The sequence below is a fragment of the Rattus norvegicus genome, chromosome 9, assembly GCF_021556685.1.
Source record: "Rattus norvegicus strain SHRSP/BbbUtx chromosome 9, alternate assembly SHRSP_T2T, whole genome shotgun sequence".
Taxonomy (NCBI): Eukaryota; Metazoa; Chordata; class Mammalia; order Rodentia; family Muridae; genus Rattus; species Rattus norvegicus.
The window spans coordinates 70075256-70091300 of NC_141542.1; the positions used below are offsets into that span (position 1 = coordinate 70075256).

A 16045-nucleotide genomic window follows, 5' to 3' on the forward strand; every position below is an offset into this window, starting at 1 on the left:
GAGACGGACACACACAGAGAGATGAAGAGACAGAGAGTGTTGTTTGACTCCCTTTCAGTTCCCTAAGGATCATCGCCATGACCCTGTGTTTTTACCTGGCTCTGCTCCACTCACCCTTAAGTCAGATGTTGCTAAAGCCTGAGTATAACCCATTTTTACCTCTGCTGCCATAGCAACCATACCTCGCTCTAGCCTAGCATTCACCACTGTACGTATAATTACCCCTTTAATTACCTCCTCCACCAGACCATAAGCTATTTAAGGGCCAGAGTCTCGTTTTGTCCACCCTGGTATCCCAACTACTTAATGCAGTGGCTTGCATGTAACAGAAGCTCAGAGTCATGCTTGAGATTTTATCTCTCCCTCAACGCTGGGCTGTTTTTCTAAAGCACACTAATTAATTTCACTTTAAATCTTGGGTATAATTTTTCAAACCCCATCTAGTCCTGACTGATTCCACATTAGATGCCTATATTTAATTTGTAGGAAGGAAGTCCTTAACGCACACCTGATCTGCTTAACTTTTACTATAACTTTACTGATATAAATATATACCTGAACAACAAGACCAAATGGCCGTGATAGGCAGGGAAGCTTTCAAAGGAAGGTAACAGTGGATTGGCTAATGACGTTATGTGTTGTAGACATTTTTTAAATCCCAGCCCAAGGTTTCTACCTACCTTAGTTAGGTTCGAGGACAAGAGACGCACTCAGTCTTTGTATTTACAATATTCCTTAATCCCTACAAAAGCTGGGCAGATGCCTTGCCTCCGCGCTGGTAGAATCTACTTTCCTATCAAGAACTCTGAGTTATCACTTACTGCTTACTATGCTCCATCTGAGCTGTTCTTAACTCCAACCGACCAGCCCATCGGGCCACGTTTTTATGTCTCACTTAACCCATGGTGGCTTCTCTTCTCCCTCCTGCACTTTCTCTTCCTCCTCCACTTCCTCCTCCTCTTCCTCTTTTTCCTCCTCCTCCTCTTCTTCCTTCTTCTCCCCCTCCCCCAAGCCAGGGAAACTTAAACCCCACCTATGTCTCTTCTGCCCAGTTATTGACTGTTTGCATCTTTATTCACCAATCAGAAATAACTTGGGTCAGGGTCACAGGGGCTATGAGCGGACTCCAGATCTTGGGGCCCACACTTAGCAGTAGACAGCAAAAGGCAAAACTTCAACAATTCTGATTTAAAACACCAAAGTGAACATCACCCTCAGAGTCGATTTAAGCCGGTGAAGTTGAAGATAAAGCAAAAGGAAAGGACAAGAGTTCACAATCCAAGTATCTTGATATGTTTTTGCTTTTATTCTTTATTTCATTTACCATTACATTTAAAGTTTCCATTGACCCACAGCCTTTAAAGACTGGTAAGAGACAGTTCATGGATCCCTTTTCTTTCGTGTTGTAATTACTACCATTTCAGAGAAAGTGTTTAGATATCTTCAGGCCTGACCCAGTCATGTATGTGTGTTTGGGTGGTACATGTATTCAGATGTGCCTGTACACGGAGGCCAAGGAACAGCACCCAGTGTTGTTCCTCAGGTGCCGGCCATCTTGGTTTATTAAGACAGTCTTTTCCTCATTGCCTCTAAATTGACAAGTAGGCTAAGATGGCTAGCCAGGAACCCCCATCACCCCATCATTAGGGTTAGAGATACTTGTCAACACACTCCGAGCTTTTCACTGGGTTCTCAGGAGCACGTTCGGGCCTCCATGTTTGTGTGGCGAGCACCTTATGGACTAAGCTCTCTCTCCAGTCTCTGGCACAGCCTCGACATCAGAAGCAGAAGTGTGAGTACTATCCCAGGCACCAACACCTAGGATTGGGATCCCGGCTCTGCCTTCTTGGGATTTCAATAAAATGGACAGGCACCATGGTACCCACTTTACAGGAATGAATTATATTTAAAACATGGAATATTACCTGACACTTCTTAAACCACACATATTCATGTGCTAAGGGTGGGAAGGCAGACTATGAAATATAACTGCTTGGAGAAACGATGTCCTTATCCTTATAATTAGAATGAAACTTGAGTATGAAATCATCAGATGCTATGGGTGAGATCATCCACAAGAAAGAAAGCGAGTCAGGCACTGCTGGGCATTGCCAGATGGGTTCTCCATAATCATGGGAAATTACCTCAAACTTCTCCCAACCTGTGTGAGGAAAAGAATTGCTGATTCTTTTTTTGCTATAAAGAAAAGCAGCTTTAAATAAAGCATGCTACTTCACTTAGAAGTAAAACTAATGTAAAAGGAATTCAGAAATTCCTATGACACTTTGTAAAAATAGCTTTATTTTCTTCCTGGGTATGAATGTTTTGCCTGAATGCATGTCTGTGCCCTATGTATGTGTTTGGTTCCTGTGGAGGTCAGAAAAGGGCACTGGACCCCCTGGAACAAGAGCTATAGATGTTTACGACTCACTGCATGGGTGCCGAGAACTGAACCAGGTCTTCTATAAGATCCACAAATGAACTTGAACTGCCGAGCCATCTATCTCTCCTGCCCAAAAATTGCTACTCATTTCAACACTTCATTTATTGCTTTCCCTAAAATGTACAATGTTGTTGCATATTTTGCTGTCAAAGTTTTAACAAATAAAAGTAGGCAATGTTTGCTAAGTGTTTCTTGGTTCAAGCGACAGATTTGCTCATTTTTGTAGATGTTAGTTGTAAAATGGTTCTCATTATCAGAAAGCTTTGTGCAAGATCGGAAACTTGTTTTCCAGTGATGACATTTTAAAAATGAATCTTTAATACATGTTTATTTGTTTCAACTAGTTTAATAAACTTTTAAGATATTTAATGGTAACTCATGGTTAATTGTTCTCATGTTGGTAATTTCCCTTAAACTGAAGTGTAATCATTGTAAATCCACTTAAGGTTTGCAATATTAATATGATCATTTTTGCGGCTTTTGTTTCTGACTCCTTTGCACTAGGAGCTGAGTTTTTGAAGGCCAAGTCAGCCTGTGCAGCTGGGATTTTAAAGGATCTAAACTGGCCACCCGGTGGCAGCTGGCTCCTGTGTTTTCTGAAGGGGCCACCAAGCCTGTTTTTCTTCATTTTAATACTCTTGAGTGGGAACTGTTGGCTGAGAGCAAGAGTGAGAAGCGGGCTATTTGTTTATCTTCGTTCTGCAGCCTTCCACTCTTCCACCCTTAGAATCTAGGCACACTTGCTGCTTTCTTGGAAGTTTTTTCCCAAAACACCTGAAAAAAATATACTCCATGAGCAGCGTAAATAAATAGAATAATGCCTGGACTTCTCTCAAGATCAAAGTCATTGGGTCTCAAGGTCCAGCCCTCAAGGGCTAAATACGGGATTCCAGGGGCGTGTAGGCATGCATAATAAATAGGTTTGGTACGGGAAACCCTCTGGATGTTACATGGGTCTTTGCTTTCACTCGTTCTTCTGAGCGAATGCTCCTCTTTCTCATGAGTCGGGTCATTTTACTCTGAAGGCATGCTGGAGTGAATCTGAGGCAGCTCTACAGCTTCTCTGCTATGGCTCCTGCCTCAGCAACAGAGGAAAGCCCTTCTCCTAGTAGCACTGTGACCAGAGACAGGGTGCAGCTATTTTAATGGAATAGTCAACTTCGCACATCATGCTGAAGCCAGTTTTCTGTTTCTGGGTGGGGAGTGCTTAAATGTGTGCTTTTTCATAGCTTCAGTCTGCCTCTGCAGATCTCTGACATTATTACCTAATGTCCTAGGCCCAGCAATCAGTCAAAATTGTCCCTTACTGAGGCTATGTTGGCCTATCTTCCTGTGCTATGTCAAAGAGTTGGCTTTTCAGACACTAAGTCTTGCTCTTGAGAAACAGGAAGATCTGCAGAGCTGGGATTTCACCCTCAAGTATGAATACAGAGCCTCTAGAAATGATGGGTAACTGTTAGTTTGAAGCCTACATTCAGATCTGTGCTTACAGGTCCCTGACACCTTCCCTTCCCAGGTCTTAAATATCTATTCCTGTGCTCGGTGCCTTGGTTTGCACTCCGTTTACTCTTCTTCTCTTAATGATTTCTCTAGGCTGATCCAAACCTATTCGGAAAATCAGTGTTTAGATTCAACCGAATTCAAGTAGTTTTGTTTTTTTAAATCATTCGTTATTAGTAATCTTGATTCATGAAGAGAACAGCTGAGTTGGAAAGGTCTGATTCCGTGGACTCTGTCCTGCCCTTTGTAGATTTCATTACCACCGTAACTGTGCTGTGGATGGGAAGCACTTTCTCCAAAATTAGAAGGAAAGCTGGGCCTCCGCCGTGGGCTTCCCTTAGTGACAGTTAAAGTCCAAGGTGGGCTGTGATTCATATTTCCATTGTTATAGTTGGCTCTTTTCTAATCCTTGGAAGAACTAAAGGGTTCGTTGGGTTCCTTATACTGCCTCATAGAGGTAAAACGGGTACCTTTAAATTTCAGATACATATACATGAAATAATGCTGTGACTGAAGCTTTAGCCCTCTAGTTGCCACAATGTGGAATTCTGGAAAATTTTGAAAGGACCGTGAGAGATTGGGGAGTATGGAAGAATCCCACTAACGGCTGTGGCTGTTGATTGCTTTTCATGGCCACACTTCAGTGTTTAACCGAGTATTTAGATAAACCTGTGCAAACCAGGTGAACACTTGGTTTGTAAGCAAATATCCCCAAAACACTGGTGGTGCTGGGAACACTGGCTCAAGAGCTCTAGCTTGTTTGGAAGGTGTTATATATTTTAAAGAAGTTGACAATGTGTTTTATCAGATAATTACAAGCCTTAAAATATCACGGCAATTTGGATATTTTTATGCTTTGCACCAAAAGGATCTACTGATAAATCCTGTATAACTGAAGTCATTACTGTTTGTGTAATCCCCAGATTAACTCCTGGGTTTGAGGACTGTGGTCACTCCACCATCTTCTTCCACTAAGGGCAAGGCCTCATGACTTCTCAGAATGTCTTCCTTTGGCAGCCGGAGTTAGGTCATGGATTGGTTGGCTTCTCCATGTGAGAGAAAGAGGGATATGAGAAGCTCAGTGTGCTTTCAGTCAGATATTTATTGAGCACCTGGAAGCTGTTTCATACACAGGTAAAAACAAAAGGCAAACAGCTTCTTTCAAGGAGTTCGAGGCTGCCAGACAGGCCGCGGTAGCCATGCTGAATAGGTTTGGCTCTCTATGCCTCTCTATGCCTCTCCTCAGTTCTCTCAGGCAAGTTCCTTATTCCCTAGGACTTTACTTCCTGGGTAATCATTCTTCAGTCTGTTAGGAGTATTAAATTAATATACATGGAAAGCATGTTGAAGGTACCTGACACATAAAGCTGGCAATTACTATTGCTCAGAGTTATATGCACCCTGTTGGTCCATAAAGCACCCACCCCCAGAATTCACTTTCACTAGTAAGTGCGCTCAGCTTGAATACAGAAACACAGGCTTCTGGGCAGAATACAAATAAGCCTAGACATGAATTAAAAGCCAGGAAGCAGAGCAATGAATAATGAAGCAAAAGGTTTGCCCAGCCTCCTTTTAAGAAAATTGTGGGTTGTTAGTTGCTTAAGAGGGGAGGAGGCCATTGAGAATGGCGGTGTGAGCAAAGGGATGCAAGAACCCGCAGGATGTAGGCATGAGTCCACCGGTGTTGCTGGGTGGATCGGGGTCTTGCCTTTGGGTGTAAAACTGTTCCAGTAGTTAAGGTTGGGGAAAGTCCTTGGATGGGTACCCAAAGCTATCATAATTACGTGACACTTTTAAAGTCAACACCTTTCTGTTCAGGAAAACCCATTGTAAGTGCTCTTTAAATGGGGGTGCGGTGGGGGGAGTTATGCAAAACACTTTGCACAAAGCACCAAAGTTTAGTTTTGCCCAGACTGGCACGGTTGCTGGGGCAGAGGGGGCGGAGTTAATTTAATATAGTTGTTTAACCCGCGTACAGATCAGTAAACCTAATTGATCTCTCCGAAACTCTGGCCTAGGACGCTCGCTTTCCGGGCTTCTATGTCTCATCCGCTAGCCCAAGGCCTCAGCAACCTACGTGCGAGGCCAGGAGAGGCGACCAAGGCCGCTCCACGCATGCGTTAGAAGCCGCCCTAACTGCCCCCAAGGAGTCCTTTCTCCGAACAAAACTAGCGCGGAGCTACAGGGCTCCGCAACTTGCGTAGATATAATTTCTTCCAGTTCCGCCTGCCGGTGTAGCTCCCCCGGTGCCGCGGCTCTCCTACGCCAGGCGCGTCCGCGAAGTGGATGGCTGGACGCTGCGAGTGCGCCGCCGGCGTAGCGCTGATCAGGCCGAGGTGCGACTGCGCAGGGCACCCGAGAGGGCTGGGTGCGCCGCTGGCGTAGAGCTGAGGCAGCCAGGGTGCGGCTGCGCAGGGCGCCAGAACAGACTGAGTGCGCCGCCGGCGTAGAGCGCCGGCTCGCGCACTAGGCTCCGCGACGCAGATAGCGCAGGCGGCTTTGGAGAATACACGACTGGGTGCAGCCGGGGTTTGGTACCGAGCGGAGAGGAGATGCACACGGCACTCGAGTGTGAGGTAACTATAAAACCCCGATTTGTTTACATTCCCTCCCCCAGAACCGGCCCCGTGCGCGGCGGAGCCTGGGAGTCCCGGGACGGCAGGGGAGGCCGGGCTGGGGCTGGCACCGGGGCCTCCGGGCTGGGGCTCGTGTGTTCGCAGCTGCTGCAGGCGGTGGCGGCGAGCAGGAGAGCAGCGCGTGGGGCTGGGACCAGCCGAGTGCGCCGCGGGCGGCGGTGGGGACCCGTGTCCCTCGGCCTGCTGCGGGGACGCGGGGCGGGTGGCGCCTGTTGAGGGCTGCGCGGGCTTCCCGCGGCCGCCGTACGGGGACCCGGGACCCGAGGCAGGTCCCAGGGGCTCGTCTGCGGGGGGTAACGGACGGCGGCCGCTCAGCTCCGGGCCAACCGAAAAGGCTCGATGGAGCGCGCGGGAGCTGTGGCGCAGTCCACCGGTCCCCGAGCCCTGGTCGTGAGACGACCGTGGCCCGGCCGCGGGCTTTGTTCCCGGGCACCAGGGTGTAGGGCGGCGTGGGCGCGGTTGGGAGCGGAGGGAAGTGGCCGGCCCGCCGCGGGGTCCGCATCCGCTCCACGCCTCGCTCCTCCCTTGGGGGGTCTTCGGAACTCCCCAGCCTGGCGAGGCGTCGGGTGGCGTGACGTGGAAGGGCTTCCTGCGGCTTCTGAGAAGACGCGTTCACGTGGGAGCCTGTCCACATGGGCCGAGTTTAAGGAGCTGGGCACGTGGAAGAAATCTCACCGCAGGACGCCCCACCACCGATTTGGAAGGGTCCTTCACCAAAGTGTCTGCTCCAAGTGACACAAAGCATGAGTTAACAGACAGTACAACCTACCGTCTTCTAGAAACTTACATTTATGTCTCCATTGTTAAGTGCGGTAACTAGCGGGTGACAGGTTTCTTGTATGTTTTCTTTTTGGATGTGTATCTAACGATAATTAAGAAAAAAGTAATACAAGAGCTGGAGGCTTAGAATTGTAACAGTGCCGTTGGGAAGCCTAAACAAAGCAAAACTGCGGTGTACAGAGTAATGTCAGGATTCCCCTATTCTACACTTACCTTGTGAGTCATTTCTCCTGGACCTTGGGAATCCACCCCCCACACCCCCACTTCCGGTGTGCTTTGGACGTTACACCAGGGCGAAAGACATCAGTGAAATGCTGTGAAGGAAATAAAATGTGCTGGTGGGCATTTTTTAACATTTTATGTCTTCTAGACTGAAGGGTTTTTCATCGTGACTTTAGATAGGTAAGGATACATCTCTATAGTTGTTGATTTACCTTGAAACAGTTATGGGGAAACTACATGGTTTGATGGAGTAAACCATGCTTTAATAAAACATTAAATATCAACTGTACTGGCCTGCCTAATAATGACTAACTTTAAACTAGCAAGAATTAAAAACTATACTTGAAGGATTTAAGTGTTTTTGTATCACTGATTTTGGCCTAGAAACAGGAAGTTACTTCCTCACTAGAAAGTAACTGAATTTCAGTGGTTTTAATCTCTCCCCAAATTGACAAAACTGAATTCTTTCAACTAATCATGGTTAGGAACCCATGTTCAAGAATAAATGGTTTTGGCGCTACTTTGAAAGAGAATTTCTCGGGTGGTACATAAGGCACAGACATAAACCCAGCTACGGGGGACTGAGGAAGGAAGCTGGCAAGTTCGCGTCCCGGAGCTTGTCTTAAAAGTTAAGTAAAATAACTCAGTGGTAGGAAACTTACCCGGGGTTTGCACAAATCTAGGCTTAATCGTTAGTACTGCAGATAATGGAGATGTTCAAGCTTAAGTGTATGTATCACGAGCTATGCAAGTGAATACCCTTTTCACGAAGTGTTCAGGACCGGAAGTGTCGCCAACTTCTGGTTGTGAGTTGGGAGATACTTGGATATATTAAATAATGGAGAATTTCTTGGTCAAGGACCCAATTCTAAACATGAGTTCAACGTTTAATTTGTATGAGCCAGTGTACTTAGACCGAAGGTAATTTTACAACCTTTTCCCTGAGGTTGAGTTTGACCGAGGCCTATCAAGACACAATCCCTGCATTTTAGTTCCCAGAACATTGTAGATTTTATAACGAGGCGCTGCCTGCATTAGGTCTTCCTTCTTATAGCCTTAGTCCACTAATAGATTGTAAACTACTGTCCTCATCCCGCTTTTTTGTCCAGACTTTTGGTTTTTCTCAGTGCCGTCCCTGTGTAGCTCAGGTGTGCCTGGAACTCATAGATCACCTTCCTCAGTCTTTGAGGTTACCCTCGGCTCTCAGCAGACTTTAAACCCTGGTTGAAGTACTTTGAGAAGGCCTAATGTTTAGCATGCAAGCATTGCTCTAGGAAACCCCCAAACCTCCCTCTTTTTTGCCTGATAATTGATTAACCCTAGGATGATACTGAATGGTTTCTACTCCTTAGTCCTTTGAGAGGATACATCTTTTAAATTTGTAACTGATATGTAATAGCTGATTTGCCTTTTCTCCACTTCTTTCCTGTACTTACCTGTGTATGTTTTGGTTTCTTTACAAAGCCAGATTCCTGAAGCCTTTACCCGAATCCCTATGCCATGACACTTTCAGTTCAAACTCAGCATAGACTTAAAATCATTTGGGTAAAAATACTAGTCATCCATGTGGTGCCTACCGCAGAAGTGGAAGTAGTGAGTTTTGTATCAAAAGGACTCTGTCACAGTGCTTTGGACCAATGTTAGAGAAAGACAATTGCAACTGGAAGAGAAACAGAGGCAATTAGAGCAGCTTTTGATCACAGTGATTTAATTTTAAGCCATCTTTCATTACAGTGTAATTCACATTAGAAATATACAAGAGGCTGGGGTGTGTCTTAGCAGATGACTTCCTGAATTCTATCTCTAGTCCTTAGAGCAAAATGAGTGAATACAGTCTCATATCCTCATCAGTCTTGTGTCTGAGTTGATTGCCCGGTACAATCCTCAACAGTTTGCTGCCCCCTAGTGTTCGCTTTGCTTTGACGTTTCTTGGCACCTGTCCTTAATTAGACTGCATTTCCATGGATGTACCTAGCTATGGCTTTCCACCAGCTGGTCACTGCTGCCAATAAGAAAGCATCTTCTTAAAATTGATTGTGATTACATTTAGTCCCCAGTTTTCCAAATATGGGGAAAATTGGATTGGCAGAATCACATACCCCCCGAAAGAGTGTGTAGGCTATGTTTGTTTTTAATTGCAAAAGCAGTTAAAATTAGGTAAGGGCTGGAAGTTAGCTTTGTATATGAACAGTTTCCTTTATCTAATCTGGGCTCCTTGTCTTGAAAAGAGTGGTAAACTTTTTGGCTTAATTTGTCCCATGTAACTTTTATGTTGTGCAGATAATAAAAGTTTGAAAATGTCAAATTCACATGGTGACTTTGTTTTAAAAATTAATTTTTGAAAAAAAAAGTCTCTAGGTTCTTATCATTAACACTAGACTTCTTCATCTTTTATGGTTCAGATATTGCCAATTATCAGTTTTCCAAAATATTTGTTTCTGTAAGATCTGTGGTTGGACCACAATCATGCTTAGATTTTTCTAAAATAAAATATTTCACTGGAACACTTAAAAGTATGTTCAATAGGTATAAAGCAGTATAAAACTGAAATAAGAAGGATTAAATAACAGCGAGGTTACTGAAATCATTCCCAGCTCACTACAACCATTATTATTTTCTACACTGCCACACAACAGTATAGAATGTTATTTGCATAATTATTTTTAATAGAACTACCCAAATACAGGAACTGGATACTTAATGAACTTTTTATTGTTAAAAAATGTTCTAACAGAATGCTTTTTTTCCCCTCCATCTTTATTAAATTGGGTATTTCTTATCTACATTTCAATTGTTATTCCTTTTCCCGGTTTCCAGGCTAACATCCTCCTAACCCCTCCCCCTCCCCTTCTCTGTTCCCCTCCCCATCCTCCCCCCATTACCACCTGCTCCCCAACAATCACGTTCACTGGGGGTTCAGTCTTGGCAGGACCAAGGGCTTCCCCTTCTACTGGTGCTCTTACTAGGCTATTCATTGCTACCTATGAGGTTGGAGTCCAGGGTCAGTCCATGTATAGTCTTTGGGTAGTAGCTTAGTCCCTAGAAGCTCTGGTTGCTTGGCATTGTTGTTCATATGAGGTCTCAAGCCCCTTCAAGCTCTTTCAGTCCTTTCTCTGATTCCATTCTCAGTTCAGTGGTTTGCTGCTGGCATTCACCTATGTATTTGCCGTAACAGAATTCTGGCTCTAACAGAATGCTAACAGTAGCTCCAGGTTTATTCAAAAGTACAGGTAACTTCTGCCAGTCATTTTTTTTCCTTCTTTTTCTTTGCTTTTTTTTGGGGAGGGGGTGGTTGTTTTTCTATTTTTTGTTTTTTTTGTTTGTTGGTTGGTTATCTAAAAGTTAGTAGTAGAAGATTTTATAATTACTCACTTACATGAGTGTGCTTTATAGTCCCTTTAAAAGATACCTCGCTATTGAAAGAAGGGGAAATATCAGCTAATAGTCCTTGAATTAACATTTCAACAGCTCTAATTTTGTCCTTAGTTTACATTTAACTTTTAGAGAGGGCCAGTTCATTACAAGAAAGCTTTCAGGGATGAGACATGAATGAGAACGCCTTAGCACAGCACCCTTACTGACCGGAGTGTTCAAATTGCTAAGAACTGTAGCAGAGGCCACTTCATTCTTCATTCATCTCAGCCTTTAAAGTGGTTTATTTAGGATTCAGGCTGATTTTCATTCAATAGAAGAGAAAGTCTCAGTTGCAGTAAGGTAGTGAAGATCTATATCCTACACTGTTTGATGTCTTAACAAGACATTTCAGATGGGACTTTTAACAAACCCAGAGTATTTGTGAATTCACTGTCACATATATTGTGACCTTCGAAGTTTAAAATAGTTTCCCCTGAATTAGTTTCTGATTCACTGATTCTCTGGGGTGTTTGTTTTTATGTGGGTTAAATTGGGGCAGTGATGAGGCAAATCTTGGGAACTGGCTTTGGATGTGGCTTGCTCATGCATGTCTGTCATTCATGGCTGCGGATGATAAGGTGTGTCACCGAGTGAGATGTGGTGGGGACAGCAGGCACACACTCTGCAGCTTTATTCCCACCAGTTTAAGTCTTCCAGTCCTTGGATCCATTCTTAATACTCCATCATTATTTTACTTGTTGCTCTGAGGTATTTCCTGGTAGAATACTGGATTAGTAAAGCGCTTGTTCAGATAACTCATAGCTAATTGAGAAGCTTTGAGGACTCGCCCTTCTGCATTTTCTACAGGAAAAATCGCACCTTTTTTTATGTTTGGGAGGTGGAAGGTAAGCTAGCATGTCCTGGAGGCCTGGGATGGGTTCCTACCTATCGCCACCGTAGGATTTTACATCCCCCATGTCTCCTAGTCTTGCTTCTCTAATGCAGAAAGTGAATGTGTCTTGTAACTTCTTTAGATCAGAAAATACATTATCTTTGTTTTTATGCCTTCTTTTTGCCTCTTTCCATTCCTTCTATTTCCTGTTTTGCCTTTCCTCTCTTTATTAAGCACCTCATAGTTGTATACTTAAAGGCTGTGAGCACATATTTTAATTAGCTCTAGATACTTCCTACTGAAGATTCTCTTACCTGTGTGCTATGTTAGACACATAGTCCCTTTATGAAGGAGACTGTGAAGGACCAGGTACATGCCATTAGTGATTTCTTCCTATGTTATAAAATGAGATCAGTAAAACAACAGAATTGTCTCTCACATAATTGTAAAGCCTCGTTTAATTTTAACAGTTTATATAAAATATGTAGCATCATATATTGTATGTGATATGTGAATGGTATATATACATATATACTGTTTATATACACATGTAAATGTATAGTATATATTACAGCTTATATATTTTATGTATACATTATATAGTATGTATAATATATACATTATATATGATATATTTTATAACACATATATGTATTCTTTTCCTGTAAACCTTTTTTAGAGTATAGCACTTGATAACATTTTAATGTTTAGAATATTTTTTGTTTTTACTATTTTTTTAAATTAGGATATTCGCAAGTGAGTAATCGAATGTACAGAGCAATTTAGTACAAGCAGCTCACTAAATGACTATGCACTTACACTGGTCATTTGGAACAGAAGCTTTGGAGCTTCACATCAGGTTTTCTTACTTTTTCTGTCTGATGCAGTTCCACGCACTTACCTACTACCAAATCAAAAGTTCATAGCAATTGAAACAAAAACAATTAACTTTATATACCTTTTCATAACATGTTCATTACCTGCGTTCTCTCCTCCTTGGAATAGATTTTCACTGTCGTTTTGCTTACTTTTTGTGGTGAGAACCGATCTGGAGCTTTGGGCATGCGATGACAGTGCCCTGCCGCTGAGCATGTTATTGGGTTGGTAATTTAGATTCCATTTTTGCAGCAGATTGCTAAATGCCTGAACTGAATCAATTGACTTTATTCAACAATTAGAGGACCCTAGTGGCTCAAAGAAACTGTAACAACGGTGAAAATCAATTGGCCCAAAACTTTGCTGGTAGAGAAGTAGCCCCATGTTGCCAGCAGTATCAGAACATCTGCCAGTCCTTGAAAAGCATTGCCTGGTATATCTGGTCACTGCCCTAACTCCTATCCTCATTTCTTGTGAATGGCAAGGTGGTGTAACATCAGTGACTGATACCATGGTGAAAAGGGAAAACACAGAGGGAAAGTAAAGATGGGTCCGTGGTGAAAATGTCTGCAGTGGTGGTAGCAAGAACAAAGGCCTCTCTTCCTGGTGATGTGTGATTTTGTAAGGAAGGCTGTGTGCACAGGGAACAAAGAGGAGTTGAAGCCTTTCCTGAAGAGTAGCAGAAGCCATACATTTCGGGAGCTTTGAAGTCATTTCAGTAATTGCTGACTGGAAGGCACCTCAGCCAGGGGGCTTTTGCTCATGTCAGGTATTCCTTGTAGATGTGTAGGAAAGCCAAGCAAAACCTAATGTTATCCTACAGTGTGTTTCAGGGTGCCGGAACAAATGATCAAAGTGCAGAGATCAAAGCAGGTTGTACAGATACTTAATAAGAGAGTAAATGTTTGTACATTAGTGAACACAAGAATACAATGTTGGGGTATTGTGCTGTTTGTTGTAGTTTTTGTTGGATGTGTTGTATAATGGGGTATCTTAAATCAAGACATATTTATAGTCTACTTTTTAAGTTATACAGAAGTCAAACACTGAATTATACTCATGTTCAGTGGACTCATCTACCATTGCCATGTGAATGAATCTCCTGGAAAGATTAAGAGATTACCTTACTGTGTTTGACTTGGTTATTTGAAGTTTTATTGGCATTCTAAACTGTGAACATGGTTTGGGATGTTAGATAGCTGGTCACATGGGGTTACAAAAACAAACCATTGTACTGCTGGAGGATTCCGTTTCCTTCTGAGAGCTCTATGCTGCAGTACTGTATCCTTAAATAACTCTAATGTTTGGGTGAGCCCCACCTTCTCCTGCTGCTCTTGGCTGTGCTAGTTGGGCCTGCATGTGCCCTTGTAACATTTTGATAAGTCTTTTAAGCCATTACAAAGGGTCTTTGTTTACTAGCTTTGTACTTTGTATATTTTAAGTCAAACATTAACCATATCACATCTAATAATGGTACTGTCTTACCTTGGTAGACCCATTTGCTTTCCAGAGCAGTTTTGGATGCTTTGTTAGTTTTCTTGGTAGATAAGCATAGACGTTATTGACTTCGTTTTGGTGAGGACAGTCAGTGGCGGCGCTGTGGTGAATAAGAAAGGTTTGTGGTTTGGTTTCTTTGATTTCTGGTCTGCAATACTTTGTATATATGATGCATCTAGTGAGTAAATCAGAAATGAGGATGAACTCCACGTAATACTACTGTTAATAACTCACACATAAGGAGCGTGCAAATAATGCAACATAGGAAGATAAAAACATAAAAATGTTGTATGAATTTTTGTTCATTTGTTCTTGGTTAACTATAAAACAAGCAAAAGTCAATACCCCCATGTTATAAGTGATGAGAAATAATAAGATGTTAACTATTTACCTAAGGACTCATAACTAGTAAGGCAGTCTAATCTTTAACAAATCTTTAGAAATTTTTAATTATAAATTCACTTTTATATGTTCATGTACATGGAGGTAGGGGTGTGTGTGTATGTGTGTGTGTATGTGTGTGTGTGTATGTGTGTGCACAGTACATGTGTAGAAGTCACAGGACGGCTTTGCAGAGGCAGCTCTTGGAGGTTCTGAGAGTCAAAGTGTGGTAATCAGCTTTTGCAGAAAGTACTCTGTCCTGTCTTGCTGGCCCTTCTAATGGACTTGACTCCTTGCCTGATCCTTACACAAGCTGACTCACTCCTCACCTTTTCTGCTCATAGAGTTTTGATCAAAAGAAGGAACCTACTTGTGTTTTCATGAAGAAGTACTGTGATGAAACCTTTTAAAATATACATTTTAAAAAATTTAAACTGTGGGTTCATTTTGTGAAGGGATTTTCACATCTTTACTAACAGTATTACATACTTATAGAATCCCAGTTGAGCAGTTTAGTGGTTTCTCTTTGAATTTCTACCTTCTTGCCTTTCAAAAAAAAAAAACAATTGAGAACATCTAAAGGGTTAGCATAATGAATTTATAATACTTTCCTGGTAGTATTTATTACATGTGCGTCTATGAGAAAGAACTGGGATGGGCTACTAACTGTATTCTTCAAAAATATACTCTGAAATGCTTTTTATACCCCCTGTTTAATTTTTAAAAATGAAATAATTAGGCGACATACAGAGTTTATGTCAAGTTGATTGCCCTATCCAGAAACCTAGTGCTAGAAATAGGATTCTTTAGTATTTACTAATATTTTTTCCTATGTCAGTCACATTAGTATCTAATTGAATGACCTTTTTGTTTATAATGTTTATATTGGCTAAATGTTATTAGATGATTTCTTTTCCCTTTAAAATAGTTCTATCATGTACTAGATTAGTCACGTTCCTCGTGTCCCATCCACATTCTGGCTATGGTATGTGAAATAATAATGTGGTATAATTATGTGGTAGAAAGAGGCCCTGCTGTCCGGTGAGGTCCATGCTGCAGTCTTGAAGTCTCGCCTTCATTGGAGGGTATGCCTTCAGGGGTAATGATTCTCTAGGGCATTTTATCTTTAATTTCGTACACTTAATGTATTTGTGTAGAATAAAATATCAGATATGTGTAAAGTATCTTATCAGAAAGTTTATGAAATAGCAATTAAGTGTATAAGGTGCTCTGTATGATTTGCCTGAAAGATTGCAGTCTGTACAACTTGATGTTATCTAGTTTAAAAACCTCAATAGAATCACTAGTTGAACAAATTGGTAAGTCTTTATGGAAGAATGTTGTATCAAATGTCCCAAACTTTCTCTTTTCTGTAAATTGACAAGAACCATCTTTATTATGTACACATTTTGATTCATGTTTGCATTGTAAATCGGGCCGGTTAACATTGATCTTTCCAGTGAG

General features: G+C 42.3%; 1 protein-coding gene across 6 annotated transcripts in view; it reads left to right on the forward strand.

The window, feature by feature from the left end:
* The window catches only part of Slc39a10 (solute carrier family 39 member 10), a 123365-nt gene that overhangs the window by 68210 nt on the left and 39110 nt on the right, over nucleotides 1-16045 (forward strand). Inside the window, 1 exon segment of one of the 6 annotated variants that reach the window (NM_001108796.2) lies at nucleotides 5932-6519. The exons of 3 other annotated variants lie outside the window; for them this stretch is intronic. The gene's annotated coding sequence lies outside the window, so the exon portion shown is untranslated. 6 annotated transcript variants of the gene reach the window in all.